The sequence below is a fragment of the Ranitomeya imitator genome, chromosome 1 (genome assembly GCF_032444005.1).
Source record: "Ranitomeya imitator isolate aRanImi1 chromosome 1, aRanImi1.pri, whole genome shotgun sequence".
Lineage (NCBI taxonomy): Eukaryota > Metazoa > Chordata > Amphibia > Anura > Dendrobatidae > Ranitomeya > Ranitomeya imitator.
In genome coordinates this window covers 270,486,426-270,508,603 of record NC_091282.1, presented here as the reverse complement: position 1 = coordinate 270,508,603, position 22,178 = coordinate 270,486,426, and positions in this window count along the sequence as shown.

Here is a 22,178-nt window from a genome sequence, read left to right as displayed (position 1 = left end):
AGCCAATTCTGCGTTAAAAAGTAAACCAGTGCTCCTTCCCTTCTGAGCTCTCCCGTGCGCCAATACAGGGGTTTGCCCCAACATATGGGGTATCAGCGTACTCAGGACAAACGGGACAACATGTTTTGTGGTCCAATTTCTCTGGCAAAACAAGGGAAAAAAAAATTTGTGGGGCTAAAAATCAATTTTGTGGGAAAAAATTATTTTTTATTTTCACGGCTCTGTGTTGTAAACTGTAGTTAAACATTTGAGGGTTCAAAGATCTCACAACACATCTAGATACATTCCTTGGGGGGTCTAGTTTCCCATATGGGGTCACTCATGGGGGTTTCTACTGTTTAGGTACATCAGGGGTTCTGCAAATGCATCTAAGTCTGCATTCGAATTCTAATTATGCCCTTTAAACGTCGTTCCTTCCCTTCTGTGCTCTGCCATTCGCCAAAACAATGGTTCCCCTTCACATATGGGGTATCAGCATACTCAGGACAAATTGCACAACAACTTTTAGGGTCCAATTTTTCATGTTATCCTTGAGAAAATAGAAAACTGGGGGTTAAAAATAATTATTGAGGAAAAAAATGATTTTTTATTTTCACGGCTCTGCGTTATAAACTGTAGTGAAACAATTGGGGGTTCAAAGTTCTCACAGCACATCTAGATAAGTTCCTTGGGGGGTCTAGTTTCCAATATGGGGTCACTTGTGGGGGCTTTCTACTGTTTAGGTGCATCAGGGGCTCTGCAAAAGCAATGTGATGCCTGCAGACCATTCCATCTAAGTCTGCATTCCAATCGGCGCTCCTTCCCTTCCGTGCTCTGCCATGCACCCAAACGGTGACTCCCCCATATATAGGGTATCAGCGTATTCAGGATAAATTGGAGAACAACTTTTGGGGTTAAAATATAAAAATGGGGGCTAAAATATAATTTTTGTGGAAAAAAAATAATTTTTATTTTCATGACTCTGAGTTATGAACTTCTGTGCATCACTTGGTGGGTCAAAGTGCTCACCACACATCTAGATAAGTTCCATAGTAGGTATCCTTTCCAAAATGGTGTCACTTGTGGGGGGTTTCAATGTTTAGGCACATCAGGGGCTCTCCAAATGCAACATGGCGTCCCATCTCAATTCCAGTCATTTTTGCATTGAACAGTCAAACGGCCCTCCTTCCCTTCAATGGTCTGCCAAGTGCCCAAACAGTGGTTTACTCCAACATATAGGGTATCAGCATACTCAGGACAAATTGTACAGCAACTTTTGGGGTCCAATTTCTTCTGCTACCCTTGAGAAAATAAAAAATTGGGGGCAAAAATATCATTTTTGTGAAAAAATATTATTTTTTATTTTTACAGCTCTACATTATAAATTTCTGTGAAGCACTTGGTGGGTCAAAGTGCTCACCACACATCTAGATAAGTTCCTTAGGGGTCTCTTTTTCAAAATGGTGTCACTTGTGGGGGGTTTCAATGTTTAGGCATATCAGGGGCTCTCCAAATGCAACATGGGATCCCATCTCAATTCCAGTCATTTTTGCATTGAAAAGTCAAACGTCGCTCCTTCCCTTCTGAGCTCTGGTATGAGCCCAAACAGTGGTTTACCCCCACATATGGGGTATCAGTGTGCTCAGGACAAATTGCACAACACATTTTGGGGTCCAATTTCTTCTGTTTCCCTTGGGAAAATAAAAAATTGGGGGCGAAAAAATAATTTCTGTGAAAAAATATGATTTTTCATTTTTACGGATCGACATTATAAACTTCCGTGAAGCACTTGGTGGGTCAAAGTGCTCACCACACATGTAGATAAGTTCCTTAGGGGGTCTACGTTCCTAAATAGTTTCACTTGTGGGGGTTTCAATGCTTAGGCACATCAGAGGCTCTCCAATCTCGACATAGCGTCCCATCTCAATTCCAGTCAATTTTGCATTGAAAAGTCGAACGGCCCTCCTTCCCTTCAAAGCTCTGCCATGGGCCCAAACAGTGGCTTACCCCCATATATGGGGTATCAGCATACTCAGGACAAATTGTACAGCAACTTTTGGGGTCCAATTTCTTCTGCTACCCTTGAGAAAATAAAAAATTGGGGGCAAAAATATCATTTTTGTGAAAAAATATTATTTTTACAGCTCTACATTATAAATTTATATGAAGCACTTTGTGGGTCAAAGTGCTCACCACAAATCTAGATAAGTTCCTTAGGGGGTCTCCTTTTCAAAATGGTGTCACTATTGGGGGGTTTCAATGTTTAGGCACATCAGGGGCTCTCCAAATGCGACATGTCGTCCCATCTCAATTCCATTCAATTTTGCATTGAAAAGTCAAACGGCCAAATCTTTGGAATCTCTGGTCCAGGCGCCCGAGTCACATGAGGCTATGGAGGTGTCATGAGCAGGATCTAAGTCCCAGACCGCTCATGCACTCAAGGTCTGTCATGTCTGCCGTCAGTCAGGACATCTTGCCTCCAGATGTTCCCAGCGGTCAGGAAAATGTCAGCGTGTAGTGGTTGTAGGAGGAGGTACACTAGACAGGGCGACGTTTTCCTCCAAACTGTCCTTTATGGGGACACTTACCATAGGCTCATCCACTCATTCGGTAGAGCTTTGCATGGATTCTGGGGCGGAAGGCAATTTTATGTCTTCTGCCTTCGCCCAACGACACGCAATACCCCAGGTGATGCTTGCCAAACCAGTGACCATACGAGTGGTGAATGGGTTGACACTGCCCTCACAGATAACACACCAGACCATCCCATGTACTCTATGTCGCCATCTCATCAGGAGATTATTTCTTTACTCGTCATTCCTGAGGGAATTGATAAGGTCCTGTTAGGGATACCTTGGCTACTATACCACTCCCCACATATAGAGTGGTCCACAGGCAGAATTTTGGGATGGAGTGAATCTTGTGAGGGTAGATGTCAGAGGGAGTGCGTTCAGGTTGCTACTGCTGAGGTACGCACAGATCTTTCCTCTCTCCCCAAGCAATATTAGCCCTATGCGGATGTGTTCTCCAAAAGGGCTGCGGAGACCCTTCTGCTTCACCGCCCCTTTGACTGTCCTATTGACCTCTTGCCTGGTGCTGAGCCTCCCCAGGGTCGAGTCTACCCGTTATCTCTCCCAGATACAGAGGCAATGTCTCAGTACATCCAGGAAAATCTGGCAAGAGGATTCATTAGGAAGTCAATGTCACCTGCAGGGGCTGAGTTCTTCTTTGTGCAGAAGAAGACTGGAAAATTACCTCCATGCATAAATTGCAGGGGTCTTAACGCCATCACCGTTAAGAACAACTACCCACTGACCCTGATATATGAGCTTTTTGATAGGCTACGGGGAGCAAGGGTTTTTACTAAATTAGATCTGCGGGGTGCTTACGACCTGATTCGCAGCCGTGAGGGGATGAATGGAAGACAGCTTTTAACACCAGGGATGGGCACTATGAATACCTGGTGATGCCCTTCGGGCTCTGTAATGCCCCAGCCGTTTTCCAAGACTTTGTGAACGATATCTTCTGGTTCTATGCTCTCCACCTCGGTTGTAGTCTATCTGGATCATATTCTCATCTACTCTCCAGATAGAGACTCCCACCGGAGAGATGTTTGCAAAGTCTTCGACCTCCTATGGGCAAACTCCCTCTATGCCAAGTCTTTCCTGGGCTATATCATCTTGGCCCAAGGATTGGCTATTGATCCCGCCAAGCTACAGACTGTTATGGACTGGTAGGAACGCCATTCTCTCAAAGTGGTGCAGCGCTTTATGTAGTTCATCAACTATTATCGCCAGTTCATTCCACACTTCCTGGTTACCCTCACCAAGAAGGGAGCAAATCCCAAATTATGGTCGGAGGAGGTCTCCAAGGCCTTCCTCTCTATTAAGTCCCAGTTTGCTAGTGCTCCCATTCTACATCGCCCCGATGAAGGTAAGCCGTTTATAATGGAGGTGGATGCCTCATCTGTCAGTGCAAGAGCAGTCCACTTCCAAAAGGATGCTCAAGGTCAGAAGCATCCTTGCTTCTTTTTCTCCAAGACCTTTACACCTGCGGAGAGGAATTATTCCATCGGGGACAGTGATTTGCTAGCTATGAAAATGGCCTTCTCAGAATGGAGATACCTCCTGGAGGGGGTTCGTTTTCCCTTCCAAGTGTTTACCGACCACAAAAATTTGGTTTTATTTGCAGACTGCCCAGCAGCTAAACTCTTGACAGGCTAGATGGTCCCTGTTCTTCTCCCGGTTCCACTTTACTCTCCATTATCATTCCGGGAAGAAGAACATCCATGCCAATGCTCTCTCTCACTCCATGGTGTATTCAGTAGGGGAGATAGAGGAGACTCAGCTTATTGTCCCTTCTGAGAGCCTGAGGACCATGACCCTGGTTTCGCTAGAGTCTAATTCCCCAGGCAAGACTTTTGTGTCATCTAATTTGCGACCGGAGGTTCTCTCTTGGGCTCACTCGTCCAGGGTGGGTGGACATTTTGGGACCAAGATGACATCTGAGCTTCTGGCGAGGACAAACTGGTGGCTGCATATGGCCCATGATGTCGGGGATTATATTCGGGCTTGTGTCTCCTGCTCCAAGAATCGGTCTCCTTGGCAACGGCCTGCTGGGCTACTCTACCCCCTGCCTGTGGCAAACAGGCCCTGGGAGATGGTTGGGATGGACTTCGTGGTGGACTTACCCAAATCTTGTAGCTGCACCATTATCTGAGTAGTCACCGACCATTTTTCTAAAATGGTGCATTTGGTGCCGCTTTCACGGTTACTTTCTGCAGGGCCTTGGCGGCGTTGTTCATTAAACATGTTTTCTGTCTACTTGGCATGTCTGACAAAATTCTCAGTGACCGGGGTCCCCTGTTTGCATCTCAGTTTTGGAGAGAGCTCTGTTGTTTACTCAGGATTGAGCTGAATCTCTCTTCTGCGTACCATCCCGACATTTGGGAGCGCACACAGGATGCCATCCGGGCCTCCAAGGAGAGAATGAGGATTTATGCACACCGGTGCCCCGCTCCGACCTTTGCTCCTGGTAACTTAGTGTGGCGCTCTGCCCGTAACATCAGGCTGTGAGTTGAGTCCACTAAGTTTGCTCCTCGCTACATAGTCCCTTTCAAGGTTCTGGAATAGGTTAACCCTGTGGTCTACCATTTGACTATTCCTCTGCGCCTAGGTATCACTGACACTTTTCATGTATCCCTCTTAGAGCCTGTCTATATGTCCCGGTTTTATGAGTCATCTGCCGGGACATCAGGTTCGTCCACAGATGAGTACGAGGTGAACTCTATCTTGGGATGCAAGGTGGTACATGGCAATAAATACTATCTTGTGCACTGGAAGGGCCAGAGGACAGAACCTGGGAACCTGTGGAACACATTCGGGCTCCGCTGCTCATTGCAGCCTTTGAACGTAGCGAGGCCCAAGGAGGGGGGCCCTATAAGGAGGGGTAATGTTAGGTGTCGAGTTCCTGCCGCTGCACAGGGGGGAATCTCGAACCATGTCCGCTGCAGTCTCCCATTCTTCTCCAGCTGCAGTGGAACTTGCTCAGTGGAGACATCGGTCCCAGCGCCAGGCTGGGAGAGACACTGCACGTTTGGTTACTGCTGCCCTTCCAGATTTAGGCATTATAACAAGTACTGTTCAGCGGCGAGCAGGCACTCCTGGGACTAAGTCCTGCTCTTCTCCTTCTGAGCATGCCCAAGGGAAGACCTCTCAATGGAGGTCGGGGGTCACACGCTCAGGTCCTGTAGCAGCTCCTATTGGTCCACTAGGAAGGTCCTGGAGAGCTACAAAGATAAAAGGTGTGGCCATGCGCTAGTATCATTTGTGTTTGCCTGTTGCCAGTGAATACTCTACCACTCAGTTTATATGTGGTGTGAGTTTAGCTTTGGGGCTGTACACTCAGGCAGGCAGCTAGTGTCAGTGGGGGCACTTAGCCTTGGCTGAGCATCTGGTTCCTTCATGTGTGCAGTTAGCACAGAAGAATTCCAGAGCAAGCACAACCCTAGTTAGGGTATTATTCTCTGTTTACAGCGCAACTCTGTGAGGCAACTGAGCTCGCTTTCATTTCACACGGGGTGAAGTTTAACCCACGTGTGAACTCAGTGTCCATCCGAAATTACTTTGCAGCAGGTATCTCTGCACGGTGGACCCCGGGCTGCGAACGCACTTATTATAAATCTCTCTATTACTTAGTGCATTCCGCTAGCCCTAACAATCAGCATAGTCAGAACAAATTGTACAACAACTTTTGGGGTCCAGTTTCTCCTGTTACCCTTGGTGAGCTGAAGTAATTTTTTTTGTGAAAAAAGGTTAAATGTTCATTTTTTTTTAAATATTCCAAAAATTCCTGTGAAATACCTGAAGGGTTAATAAACTTCTTGAATGTGGTTTTGAGCACCTTGAGGGGTGCAGTTTTGAGAATGGTGTCACAGTTGGCTATTTTCTATCATATAGACCCCTCAAAGTGACTTCAAATGTGATGTAGTCCCTAAAAAAAATGGTGTTGTAAAAATGAGAAATTGCTTGTCAAATTATAACCCTTATAACTCACTAACAAAAAAAATTTTGGTTCCAAAATTGTGCTGATGTAAAGTAGACATGTGGGAAATGTTACTTATTAAGTATTCTGTGTGACATATCTCTGTGATTTAAGGGCATAAAAATTCAAAGTTGGAAAATTGCAAAATTTCAACATTTTCTCCAAATCTCCATTATATTCACAAGTAAATGCAGGTAATATCAAAGAAATTGTACCACTATCATGAAGTACAACATGTCGTAAGAAAAAAATTCTCAGAATCATCAGGATCCATTGAAGCATTCCAGAGTTATAACCTCATAAAGGGACAGTGGTCAGAATTGTAAAAGTTGGCCCGGTCATTAACGTGCAAACCACCCTTGGGGGTTAAAGGGTTAAAGGGGTTGTGCATGATTAAAATGAAGCCAGATTAATACTCAAATTGCTGTTCTGCAGTGCAGCAGTGCTAATTAGTGATGAACGAGCGTGCTCTCCACTACTCGGTATTCGCCCAAGTATCACTGTGCTCGGTGTACTCGGCGAGCAACGAGCATTTCCTGGATTATTCGTTGGGAGTTCGGGTCTCCTCCTTTTAATTTTGGCACATTTTAGAATGCCAATCAACATGCAGGGATTGTCTGCCATGCACTGCATTACCGCAACCATCTTTGTTGTGGTATTACAGTGATTAGCTGGCCGCACAGCATCATCAGGTTTATAAGAGACCTGGCACCTCCCTGCTCGCCGCATTCTGCTCTGGACTTAGCTAGTGTAGGGAGTGCTGCTGCTGAGATAGGGTCAGATTCTTACTTTTATTAGTTAGTGTGGGTCTACTAGTGTTCAGTCCACAAATCCTGATAAACCAACAGTCCTTTTTAGGGCTAGTTTGGGGGTACATAGATTGCAGCCCTAGGTAGGCAGGGGAGTCTATGTGCATGTATCCACATCAGTGTAAGGCATGCTGGCACTGTATCTAAGTATATATAGTACAGACCAAAAGTTTGGACATACCTTCTCATTTAAAGATTTTTCAACTAAGCCCACTGCATCATATAACAGGTGCTGTCAGCAACGTTTCCTATAAACCTACATACCAGGCATGCTCACTCCTCAGGCACCATATCTATTATGGCAAGTGCAGACAAATATTCACTATATAAAGTACAGATCAAAAGTTTGGACACACCTCATTTAAAATTTTTTCTGTATTTTCATGACTATGAAAATTGTAGATTCACACTGAAGGCAGCAAAACTATGAATTAACACATGTGGAATTATATACTTAACAAAAAAGTGTGAAACAACTGAAAATATGTCTTATATTCTAGGTTCTTCAAAGTAGCCACCTTTTGTTTTCATGACTGCTTTGCACACTCTTGACATTCTCTTGATGAGCTTCAAGAGGTAGTCACCGGTAGGGTTGAGGGAAACAGATCGGACAATTTCAAAAGTCGCCGACTTTTGGCAAAGTCGGGTTTCATGAAACCCGACACGATCCTAGTGTGGGATCGGCCATGCGGTCGGCGATCTTCGCACCAAAGTCGTGTTTCATATGACGCGTTCAGCGCCATTTTATATATACAGTGCCTACAAGTAGTATTCAACCCCCTGCAGATTTATCAGGTTTACACATTTGGAATTAACTTGGCATTGTGACATTTGGACTGTAGATCAGCCTGGAAGTGTGAAATGCACTGCAGCAAAAAAGAATGTTATTTCTTTGTTTATTTTTTTTTTAAATTGTGAAAAGTCTTTTCAGAGGGTCATTTATTATTCAACCCCTCAACCCACCAGAATTCTGCTTGGTTCCCCTAAAGTATTAAGAAGTAGTTCAGGCACAAAGAACAATGAGCTTCACATGTTTGGATTAATTATCTCTTTTTCCAGCCTTTTCTGATTTTTTAAGACCCTCCCCAAATTTGTGAACAGCACTCATACATGGTCAACATGGGAAAGACAAAGGAGCATTCCAAGGCCATCAGAGACAATATCGTGGAGGGTCACAAGGCTGGCAAGGGGTACAAAACCCTTTCCAAGGAGTTGGGCCTACCTGTCTCCACTGTTGGGAGCATCATCCGGAAGTGGAAGGCTTATGGAACTACTGTTAGCCTTCCACGACCTGGACAGCCTTTGAAAGTTTCCTCCCGTGCCGAGGCCAGGCTTGCCCGAAGAGTCAAGGCTAACCCAAGGACAACAAGGAAGGAGCTCCGGGAAGATCTCATGGCAGTGGGGACATTGGTTTCAGTCAATACCATAAGTAACATACTCCACCGCAATGGTCTCCGTTCCAGACGAGCCCGTAAGGTACCTTTACTTTCAAAGCGTCATGTCAAGGCTCATCTACAGTTTGCTCATGATCACTTGGAGGACTCTGAGACTGACTGGTTCAAGGTTCTCTGGTCTGATGAGACCAAGATCGAGATCTTTGGTGCCAACCACACACGTGACGTTTGGAGACAGGATGGCACTGCATATGACCCCAAGAATACCATCCCTACAGTCAAGCATGGTGGTGGCAGCATCATGCTGTGGGGCTGTTTCTCAGCCAAGGGGCCTGGCCATCTGGTCCGCATCCATGGGAAGATGGATAGCACGGCCTACCTGGAGATTTTGGCCAAGAACCTCCTCTCCTCCATCAAGGATCTTAAGATGGGTCGTCATTTCATCTTCAAACAAGACAACGACCCAAAGCGCACAGCCAAGAAAACCAAGGCCTGGTTCAAGAGGCAAAAAATCAAGGTGTTGCAGTGGCCTAGTCAGTCTCCTGACCTTAACCCAATTGAAAACTTGTGGAAGGAGCTCAAGATTAAAGTCTACATGAGACACCCAAAGAACCTAGATAACTTGGAGAAGATCTGCATGGAGGAGTGGGCCAAGATAACTCCAGAGACCTGTGCCGGCCTGATCAGGTCTTATAAAAGACGATTATTAGCTGTAATTGCAAACAAAGGTTATTCCACAAAATATTAAACCTAGGGGTTGAATAATAATTGACCCACACTTTTATGTTTAAAATTTATAAAAATTTAACTGAGCAACAAAACTTTTTGGTTTGTAAGATTTATGCATCTGTTAATAAATCCTGCTCTTCTTTGAAGTTTGAAGGCTCTAACTTATTTGAATCTTATTAAACCTGCTAAATCTGCAGGGGGTTGAATACTACTTGTAGGCACTGTATATATATATATATATGTATATATATATATATATATATGTCATTGAGACACATATATATATATTTATATTTACTTCAGCGCGATATAGCAGAAAAGCCGGTAATTCAATTGCCGGCTTTTCATTTCTCCTTCCTAAACCCGACATGATATGAGACATGGTTTACATACAGTAAACCTTGTCATATTCCCATTTGTTTTGCATATAACAGACTACTAATGTTAGTAGTGTGTATGTGCAAAATTTGGGCGCTGTAGTTATTAAATCTAAGGGTTAAATCGCTGAAAAAATTGGCGTGGGCTCCCGCGCAATTTTCTCCGCCAGAGTGATAAAGCCAGTGACTGAGGGCAGATATTAATAGCCTAGAGAGGGTCCACGGTTGTTGGCCCCCCCTGGCTAAAAACATCTGCCCCCAGCCACCCCAGAAAAGGCACTTCTGGAAGTTGCGCCTTTTCTGGCACTTGTCCACTCTCTTCACACTCCTGCCTAGCGGTGGGATATGGGGTAATGAAGGGTTAATGTCACCTTGCTATTGTAAGGTGACATTAAGCCAGATTAATAATGGAGAGGCGTCAATTATGACACCTATCAATTATTAATCCAATAGTATGAAATGGTTAAAAAAGCACACACAATATTGCAAAGTATTTTAATGAAATAAACACACTGGTTGTTGTAATATTTTATTCCACTCTCAATCCACCTGATGACCCTCGACCTGTAACAAATTAAAAATAATAAACCAACAATATCCCATACCTTCCGATGATCTGACTTGTACCACGATGTAAATCCATCTGAAGGGTTTAAAATATTTTACAGGCAGGAGCTCTGCTAATGCAGCTGTGCTCATGCCAGTAAAACCCCAGCGAATGAATGGAAAGTAGGTCAATGACCTGTAGTTACCTTCATTCGCGGTGATGCGCCCTCTGCTGGATGTCCTCATATGACCTCGAGGCTGGGAAAATATTCAGAAAAGTTCCCACGCTCGAGGTCATATGAGGACATCCAGCAGAGGGCGCATCACCGTGAATGAAGGTAACTACAGGTCATTGATCTACATTACCTTCATTCCCTGGGGTTTTACAGGCACAAGCACAGCTGCATTATAGCAGAGCTCCTGCCTGTAAAATATTTTAACCCTTTCAGATGGATTTACATCGTGGGATGTGACAGATATATTACAAAAACCTGTGTGTTTATTTCATTAAAATACTTTGCAATATTGTGTGTGTTTTTTTTTAACCATTTCATACTATTGGATTAATATTGGATAGGTGTCATAATTGACGCCTCTCCATTATTAATCTGGCTTAATGTTACCTTACAATAGCAAGGTGACATTAACCCTTCATTACCCCATATCCCACCGCTAGGCGGGAGTGGGAAGAGAGTGGCCAAGTGCCAGAATAGGCGCATCTTCCAGTTGTGCCTTTTCTGGGGTGGCTGGGGCCAGATGTTTTCAGCCAGGGGGGGCCAACAACCGTGGACCCTCTATAGGCTATTAATATCTGCCCTCAATTCTGGCCTTTTTTTTGTACTATAGTATGTTTTGGAGAGACTTACAACATTTTTGGACACCATTTTGCCAAAAAATCTGTAGCTGGCCCAAAAATGTTAAGCTACAGTTCTTATATTTAGAACTTTGATTTGTATGCCACATGCACTGCATATCATTGCCCTAAATATTTAACAATTTTAGTACTCCAATTTTATCTTTTAGTGTCATAGCCTACTTATTGACACAATGGGCCACAGTGGGCCAAAAAAAATAAAGGCCACATTTTGATCAGTTACCCTATGCAGTAATTTGTGGTTAAAAAAAAACAAAAACTCAAGCCACATATTGAAACAGTCTGTTATCTCAGTTAGACACCTGGGCTATCTATGGTGTACCAAATCCTTGCTTTTCAGGCATACATTAAAGTTTTTTACTGCTTCCCTACGTCTATACAGTATTTTGTGGTTACAAATTTTTAAAAAATATAGGCCACATATTGAAACAGTCTGTAATCTCAGTCAGACGCCTGGTCCATCTGTGATGTCCCAATTCTTGCTTTTCAGGCATACATTCCAGTTTATTCTCTGATATCCTTGGTCTATACAGCATTTTGTGGTTAAATTTTGTTTTAAAAAATACAGGCCACATATTGGAACAGTCTGTTATCTCCGTCAGACTTCTGGTCTGTCTGTGATGTCCAAATCCTTGCATTTCAAGCATACATTCCAGTTTTTTGTCTGCTACCCTTGGTCTACACATTATTTTGTGTTTAAATTTAAAAAAAAAATCCAGGCCACATATTGAAACAGTCTGTTATCTCAGTTAGAAGGCTGGTCTATCTGCGGTGTACCAAATCCTTGCTTTTCAGGCATACATTACAGTTTTTTTTTCTGCTTCCCTTGGTCTTTACAGTATTTTGTGGTTAAAAAAATATAAAATATAGGCCACATATTGAAACAGTCTGTTATCTCAGTAAGACACCTGGTCTATCTGTGGTGTCCAAATCCTTGCTTTTCAGGCATACATTCCAGTTTATTCTTAGCTACCCTTGGTCTATACAGTATTTTGTGGTTAAAAAAAATTTAAAAATACAGGCCACATATTGGAACAGTCTGTTATCTCCGTCAAACACCTGGTCTGTCTGTGATGTCCAAATCCTTGCTTTTCAGGCACACATTCCAGTTTTTGGTCTGCTACCCTTGGTCTATACAGTATTTTGTGGTTACATTTTTTTTTTATAAATCCGGGCCACATATTGAAACAGTCTGCTATCTTCGTCAGACGCCTGGTCTCTCTGTGGTGTCCAAATCCTTGCCTTTCAGGCATACAGTCCAGATTCTGCTCTGCTACCCTGGTCTACACAGTATTTTGCGATTAAAAGAATGTAAAAAAAATAAAGGCCACATATTGAAACAGTCTATTATTTCCGTCAGACGCCTGGTCTATCTGTGGTGTCCAAATCCTTGCTTTACAGGAATAGATTCCAGTTTTTTGTGTGCTACCCTTGGTCTACACAGTATTTTGTGTTTACATTTTTAAAAAATCCAGGCCACATATTGAAACAGTCTGTTATCTCTGTCAGACGCCTGGTCTATCTGTGGTGTCCAAATCCTTGCTTTTCAGGCATACATTCCAGTTTTTTGTTTGCTACCCTTGGTCTACACAGTATTTTGTGATTAAAAAATGTAAAAAAAATAAAGGCCACATATTGAAACAGTCTGTTATCTTCGTCAGACACCCCGTCTATCTGTTCCAGTCTTTTATCTGCTACCCTGTGATGGAAATATATATATATATATATTTTTTTTTTTTTTCATATAGCTCTCACTTGCATATAAACTCATATACACTCACAGCTAATATATACACTATAATCAATCAATTGCTTAGAATGGCTGACATAAACTGATATAAGCCAGACAGACTGTTTGGTCTATCTGTGGTGTCGAAATCCTTGCTTTTCAGGCATACATTCCAGTCTTTTATCTGCTACCCTTGGTCTATACAGTATTTTGTGGTTAAAAAAAATTTAAAATATCCAGGCCACATATTGAAACAGTCTGTTATCTCAGACGCCTGGTCTATCTGTGGTGTATCGCACCTGTGCATTTGCTATTTTGTTTGGGTCCGCTGCACCCTGCTTGTGCATTTGTATTGAGGCCTGTTTAGACAGGTAAGCATCTTTGCCTGTTTTTGGTGTTTTTTCTTGAATGTGTCCTTTTTTGGTGTTTTTCATGTTAGAGTAGGACTGGCAATACGTAAGGACCCTTGGCGTGGGTTGCCAGCTTCCATATTATGGCCCTAATATCAACTAAGACCTTACATATATTTATATGTTTTTTTGCACGTATATTTTTTGCAGGGTGCAGCTGGGCCCGAATTGTTCTGTACACTGTGGCCTCTGTTCACACAGGATGCATTTTAGCACTGGGCAACCCGCCATATGGCGTCATTAATAGGCTGCAGCCAGACGCTTTGCATTCCTTGTGTGAACACGCCACATACAGAGTATTTTATCTTAGTGCATTGGTGTACCACACGGCCAAACCCTTATTGAAGGCTGGCTGTTTCATTAGGTATCGCACCTGTGCATTTGCTATTTTGTTTGGGTCCGCTGCACCCTGCTTGTGCATTTGTATTGAGGCCTGTTTAGACAGGTAAGCATCTTTGCCTGTTTTTGGTGTTTTTTCTTGAATGTGTCCTTTTTTGGTGTTTTTCATGTTAGAGTAGGACTGGCAATACGTAAGGACCCTTGGCGTGGGTTGCCAGCTTCCATATTATGGCCCTAATATCAACTAAGACCTTACATATATTTATATGTTTTTTTGCACGTATATTTTTTGCAGGGTGCAGCTGGGCCCGAATTGTTCTGTACACTGTGGCCTCTGTTCACACAGGATGCATTTTAGCACTGGGCAGCCCGCCATATGGCGTCATTAATAGGCTGCAGCCAGACGCTTTGCATTCCTTGTGTGAACACGCCACATACAGAGTATTTTATCTTAGTGCATTGGTGTACCACACGGCCAAACCCTTATTGAAGGCTGGCTGTTTCATTAGGTATCGCACCTGTGCATTTGCTATTTTGTTTGGGTCCGCTGCACCCTGCTTGTGCATTTGTATTGAGGCCTGTTTAGACAGGTAAGCATCTTTGCCTGTTTTTGGTGTTTTTTCTTGAATGTGTCCTTTTTTGGTGTTTTTCATGTTAGAGTAGGACTGGCAATACGTAAGGACCCTTGGCGTGGGTTGCCAGCTTCCATATTATGGCCCTAATATCAACTAAGACCTTACATATATTTATATGTTTTTTTGCACGTATATTTTTTGCAGGGTGCAGCTGGGCCCGAATTGTTCTGTACACTGTGGCCTCTGTTCACACAGGATGCATTTTAGCACTGGGCAGCCCGCCATATGGCGTCATTAATAGGCTGCAGCCAGACGCTTTGCATTCCTTGTGTGAACACGCCACATACAGAGTATTTTATCTTAGTGCATTGGTGTACCACACGGCCAAACCCTTATTGAAGGCTGGCTGTTTCATTAGGTATCGCACCTGTGCATTTGCTATGTTGTTTGGGTCCGCTGCACCCTGCTTGTGCATTTGTATTGAGGCCTGTTTAGACAGGTAAGCATCTTTGCCTGTTTTTGGTGTTTTTTCTTGAATGTGTCCTTTTTTGGTGTTTTTCATGTTAGAGTAGGACTGGCAATACGTAAGGACCCTTGGCGTGGGTTGCCAGCTTCCATATTATGGCCCTAATATCAACTAAGACCTTACATATATTTATATGTTTTTTTGCACGTATATTTTTTGCAGGGTGCAGCTGGGCCCGAATTGTTCTGTACACTGTGGCCTCTGTTCACACAGGATGCATTTTAGCACTGGGCAGCCCGCCATATGGCGTCATTAATAGGCTGCAGCCAGACGCTTTGCATTCCTTGTGTGAACACGCCACATACAGAGTATTTTATCTTAGTGCATTGGTGTACCACACGGCCAAACCCTTATTGAAGGCTGGCTGTTTCATTAGGTATCGCACCTGTGCATTTGCTATTTTGTTTGGGTCCGCTGCACCCTGCTTGTGCATTTGTATTGAGGCCTGTTTAGACAGGTAAGCATCTTTGCCTGTTTTTGGTGTTTTTTCTTGAATGTGTCCTTTTTTGGTGTTTTTCATGTTAGAGTAGGACTGGCAATACGTAAGGACCCTTGGCGTGGGTTGCCAGCTTCCATATTATGGCCCTAATATCAACTAAGACCTTACATATATTTATATGTTTTTTTGCACGTATATTTTTTGCAGGGTGCAGCTGGGCCCGAATTGTTCTGTACACTGTGGCCTCTGTTCACACAGGATGCATTTTAGCACTGGGCAGCCCGCCATATGGCGTCATTAATAGGCTGCAGCCAGACGCTTTGCATTCCTTGTGTGAACACGCCACATACAGAGTATTTTATCTTAGTGCATTGGTGTACCACACGGCCAAACCCTTATTGAAGGCTGGCTGTTTCATTAGGTATCGCACCTGTGCATTTGCTATTTTGTTTGGGTCCGCTGCACCCTGCTTGTGCATTTGTATTGAGGCCTGTTTAGACAGGTAAGCATCTTTGCCTGTTTTTGGTGTTTTTTCTTGAATGTGTCCTTTTTTGGTGTTTTTCATGTTAGAGTAGGACTGGCAATACGTAAGGACCCTTGGCGTGGGTTGCCAGCTTCCATATTATGGCCCTAATATCAACTAAGACCTTACATATATTTATATGTTTTTTTGCACGTATATTTTTTGCAGGGTGCAGCTGGGCCCGAATTGTTCTGTACACTGTGGCCTCTGTTCACACAGGATGCATTTTAGCACTGGGCAGCCCGCCATATGGCGTCATTAATAGGCTGCAGCCAGACGCTTTGCATTCCTTGTGTGAACACGCCACATACAGAGTATTTTATCTTAGTGCATTGGTGTACCACACGGCCAAACCCTTATTGAAGGCTGGCTGTTTCATTAGGTATCGCACCTGTGCATTTGCTATTTTGTTTGGGTCCGCTGCACCCTGCTTGTGCATTTGTATTGAGGCCTGTTTAGACAGGTAAGCATCTTTGCCTGTTTTTGGTGTTTTTTCTTGAATGTGTCCTTTTTTGGTGTTTTTCTATCTGTGGTGTCCAAATCCTTGCTTTTCAGGCATACATTCCAGTTTTTTGTATTTTGTTAGCCTACTTCGTGACAGTAATTGTCTTTTCAAAAAATAAAAAAAGGTCACATATTGAACATTGTGGTTTTTCTGTCAGACGCCTCCTCTATCTGTGTTTGAAAAATTGTTGCATTTGAGTGCTCCTGGTTTTGGTGTGTCTTACCCTAGTTATTAATAGAATTTGTTAAAAACAAAATAAAAAAATTACCAACATTCCATCGAATTAAAAGTGTGTTTCTTCGGAACACTGATCATATATAAGTTTCTCAAAATTAATCTATTTGTATTGAACTTTTAAAATATTTCAGTAGTCCATTTAAAATGCGCAAGGCAAGGGATGGGGAAGTGGATGTGATGCTGATGGTGCATGCAGAGGATGAGGCCATGGCCAAGCTGAAAGTGGGCCACAACAAGGACCCACATCTTCTTGCTCGACCTTCCTGTCCCAGTTTCTAGGGGACCGCAGCACACCACTATTGAAGTCAGAGCAGTGTGAAACGGTTGTTGGTTGGATAGCGGATAATGCTTCCAGTCACTTAGCCACCCACATCACCACCATGTCTTCCACACAGTCAAGTCTGAGTAGCCGTGAGTGTGGACCACATATTACTCACCCTGATCCTCCTTCCCCCACCATGTTGAGTACCCTGAGACAACTGATCCGACACTTGGACACTCCAAAGAGCTGTTCATTCTTACCTTTAAAGATTCTAGACTCTTGGCTGATCAACTTGAAGTGGGGCAAAATGAGATCGCATGTAGCGATGCCCAAAGATTTGAGCAGCCACAGTCACATGAAGGCAATAGTGGTAAAGTGTCACAAAAGGTGGACGATGATGAGACACAATTTCCAGAAAGTCAGGAGGAGGAGAGGGTACGAATGTGGAAGACAAGGTGGTGGATGACAGAGTAACTGGCCCAACCTGGCAGGAAGATATGCAGAGCAAGGACATCAGCACACATGGGGAAGGAGGCATTGCACCTCAACAGGTATGAAGAATCAGTGTGGTGGCCGCAGCCAGAAGGCGTGCATAAATTCCAAGTAACACCAACATGACCGAAGTTGCCATTCCAACTGTAAGATCTTACCGAGTCTGGTTATTTTTCACAGACTCTGCTGATAACCACAAACAGGCAATTTGCAGCACCTGCTATGCCCGCATCAGTAGGGGTCGCAAAACTACCAGCCTGACCACCACCAGCATGATCAGGCAGCAAAGCACCGGACTATGTGGGCCGAACCCCAGGCTCCAGGAACACTGTCTGCAGGTTACACCATTGCTTCTTCCACTGTTTTGCGTACAAGCCAATCCCCTGTCCATGGTGCATGTGAAGAAGCCTCCTGCCCTTCACCTGTCTTGCACATACTCAAGTAGCACCATCATCAAGCTTGTCCACTTCCTTGTCCCAGTGCAGCGTTCAGTTGTCCATACCCCAGTCCTTGGAACGCAAATACACAGCCAACGCCCCACAGGCCATGCTACTAAATTCACAGATTTTTTGACTGCTTGCACTCGAAATGTTGCGTTTTAGACTCATGGATACGGAAGCTTTCTGCAACCTGATGGTGGTGGCCGTCCCTTGGTACTTGGTCCCCAGCTGCCACTATTTCTCCTGGTGTGCCACCCTGCATTACTCAAGCATGTGTCCCACAACAATAGCTGTGCCCTCAGCAATGCAGTTATTGGGAAAGTCCACCCAACCACCTTCTGAGCAGAGACAGTACATCTCGCTGACGGCACACTGGGTTAACATAGTGGAAGCCAGGACCCAGTTGGACCTTGGGATGGATCATGTCCTCCTGACACCAAGGAGTGCGGGCCCTAGGTCAATCAGGGTTGCCCCCACAGTCTACAGCTCCTGCACCTCCTCCTCTTCAGCCTCAATCTCCGAAATGACCACACCAGTCACAAGCTGGAAGCACTGCAGCACTGCCTCAGCCAAGCGGCATCAGGCTGTGCAGATGCTAATATGCTTAGGTGCCAAACCGCACAATGCTGAAGAGATGTGGACAGTTCTGAAAAAGCAGGCAGACCTGTGGCTGACACCGTTAAACCTACAAACAAGTATGATCATGTGTGACAATGGCCGGCACCTGGTGGCAGCTCTAAAGCAAGGGGAGCTCACACACGTACCATGCCTGGCCCATGTGCTTAACATCGCGGTTCAGCGGTTTCTCAAAACCTACCTGGAGCTGCCGGATCTGCTTGTCAAAGTACTTAGTCTTTGCCTGTGTGCCCATTTTAGAAAGTCAGTTACAGCTTCACCCGCCCTTGCAGTGCTACAGCAGTGTTACCAGCTTCCGGGTCACTGACTGGTGTGTGATGTTCCCTCACGTTGGAACTCTACACTGCAGATGTTGGGAAGAATTTGTGAGCAGAAGAGGGCAGTTGTTGACTACCAGCAATAACAAGGCTGTCGGTATTCAGTTTAGACCATACATAAGACCTCAGGAGTGGACATGGATGTCAGACATGTGTACCATGCGCTAAAACTTTGTGGACTCCACCAAGATGGTGAGCGGCGATGACTCCATAATTAGCATCACCATCCCACTTCTCTGTCTTCTGAAATGCTTTCTGCTCACAATCAAAAAGGATGGATTGCAGGTGGAGCACAATAAGATGGAGCAAGGAACCATACAGGCAGATTACACACAGCCCGGCATCGTCTCATCCAAAAATGGATTGGGTGACTGAGGAAGAGGAGGAGGAGGAGGAGGAAGAACAGGAGCTACTTTCATGTGCTGTAGACGGTAGTACCTGCATATCTGTCATACCATCTTTTCAGCATGGATGGCCTCAGGACAGGGATGAGGAGGACAGCATGGTCAGTCATCCTCTTGGTGAGGACATGGAAGCCTCTGCTGTTAGCAGTCTGGCACGCATGGCTGAGTTTATGTTACGCTTTCTTGACTGTGACCCATTATCAAAATTTTTGGTGACACTCATTACTGGTTGGTGACACTTCTAGACCCACGCTACAAGGAGAACTTTCTACTGCTTATTCCTGAAGCGGACAGGTCTACTAAAATGAGGCAGTACCAGAAGGCCCTTGTTGCGGAATTATTTAAAAAATTCCTAATTGAAAATGCTGCCGGCAGAGGTCACATTTCCTTGGATAATCAAGGAGTACAGGTGAGAGAGACACAACTCCAATCCAACTCCAATCCAGCAGAGGCAGGGGAACACTCTCAAAGTTCTGGAATAGTTTTCTCAGACCCTCCCATCGCACAGGCCCTGAAGCGTGGTGTAGACTCACAAGGAGTACAAAGTTTGAGAAGATGCTGAGGCAGTACCTTGCTGACTGTGCCAACATCCTCCTTGATTCCTCTGTGCCTTATAATTATTGGGTCTCAAAGCTGGATACGTGGCATGAACTGGCTCTCTATGCCTTGGCAGTCCTGGCCTGCCCTGCCCCTAGCATTTTGTCAGAGCACGTTTTTAGTGCTGATGGTGGAATTCTTTGCCCCAAACCGTCCGACTATCAACCACATTCGGATCCTTCAGATGGAACCTGAAAACCCACTTCTTCAGGAAAGCCTACAGCCTGCACTGACCCCGCTGCCTTCTCACCACTATCGAAGCTACCACCTCACCAACACCGGAGCTCCTGCAACTCTCAACCGATTGTCTCCTTCCCCACCATCCTGTAGAATGTAAGGGCAGGGTCCTCGCCCCTCTGTATCGGTAATTGTTAGTTTGTTAGTTTGCTTACTGTAAGTGATATCGGTAATTTGTATGTAACCGATTCTCTTGTACAGCACCATGGAATCAATGGTGCAATATAAATAAATAATAATATTAATAATTATAACTGATAAGCGCATCCGCCTATCATCTGAAAATTCTTACAGGCTCTTATAAAAATGAACAAGGTCTAGATTGAGCCAGACTTCTGTACACCACCGAATGATAGCAGTTTAACATAAACTCAAATCCAGTGTCTTTCTTTGGGAGTTCTAATCCCATGCACATCTTCACACCTACATCTGGGTATACGCTTCCTGATTTTGACAATTTGCTGTTGTCCTCCTCCTTCTCCTCATCCTCATCATCCACCACCACTAGATCACCAGGGTAAACGTGGTCCATGATGCAACACCCACATAATTTTTTTAAATGGTATTTATGATGCCCGTACGAAAATTAATGTTTATACAGTATGTTCATGTATAACTCCCAGGGGTAAATGTTTGAAGGAAAGAATGTGTGGTCAGGCTGAGCGCTGGGCATATATAAGTACAGAAGGTTATAAAATGTTCAAACCTTTATTAAAATGCTGAAGGGGTAAATGTTTGTCAGCCCATACACTTAATGTTTGGGCATTACAAGTATAGGAGACTTTATAATGAGAGACTTTTTTCAGGAGGCCCCCCTCTACGTCTCTTCAAAGGGGCATTGGAGTGGCTCAAAATTTTTTCCAGCCCTTGTATTCACTGCATAGGCAAACAGTATGGGATGCTCACTTGCTAATAATGGGAAAATTGCTTTATGAGGCCCTCCTCCACGTGGTTTTGGGATGTGCTCAAATTTGTGGCAGCTCTTGCATTTACTGCATAAGCAAACAGTATAGGCGCCCCACCCCCTTGTGGACCTCCACCCCTTGTTATGACCCCCAGTATGGAGTGTGCTGCTTTCCCACGGAACCTTCCATCCCATGGTATCTCTCAACCAGTCCAATCAGTCCATCGGCATTCTGGGGATCACCCTGGGCAACCCAAGTGTGTACGAGCCTCTGCAGGGAGTGCACAAACCGGTCTATCACCACCCGTTCTACCATCTGCGCAGGCATAAAGAACTCTGGCTGCATCCACTTCTGGACCAGGTGCAACAGGTCAAATATTTGGGAGCACGATGGTTCTCCCAGCGACACGCCCAACGGTGAACCCGCTGTGCCCTGTTGTCATTGTTACCCACAAGCGTGCAAGAATCTCCATTTTCAACTTGCCATACTCTTTAGCATCCTACAAAGCTAAATCATAGTATGCTTTCTGGGGTTAACTTGTCAAGTATGACCTCAGTACCTCTGTCCACTGCTCTGGCAGGAGTTTCTCCCTCTAGGCGACCCTTTCAAACTACATCTGGAAAGCCTCAACATTGCAATTCCCCATTATAGAATCTTCAGTCTCAACAATGCAGTTCTCTACTGCATATTTTTCAGCTTCAACCATGCAATTCTCCACTGTAGGTTCTTCAGCCTCAACACTGCAATTCACTGCAGGTCCTTCAGGCTCAACACTGCAATTTTCCACTGCCGGATCTTCAGCCTCAACACTGTAATTCACCACTGTAGGTTCTTCAGGCTCAAAACTGCAATTGTCCACTGCTGGGTCTTCAGCCTCAACACTGCAATTCTCCACTACACGTTCTTCAGTCTCAACATTGCAATTCTCCACTGCCGGGTCTTTAGCCTCAACACTGAAATTCCATCCACTGCAGGTTTTTAAAGCTCAGCTGTTATGATCCGGTGACCTTGGAGCAGCATGAAAACTTTCACTGGAGCAAGTGGTAACTATACTGACCGCAAATCCTGATCTTAACACCGCAACTAGAAGTAGCCGTGGGATGTACCTAACAACCTAGACACCTCGTCACAGCCGGAGGACTAAATACCCCTATAGATGGAAATAGGAATACTATCTTGCCTCAGGATAGGCAGCACCCCACAAATATTGGCTGTGAGTAGGAGAGGAAAAACACACGCAGGCAGAAAAACAGGATTTAGCACTAGAGGGCACTTCTAGCTAAAATAGGAAAGGATAGGACAGAGTTCTGTGCGATCAGTATTAAAACCCTTCCAAAAATATCCACAGCAGATT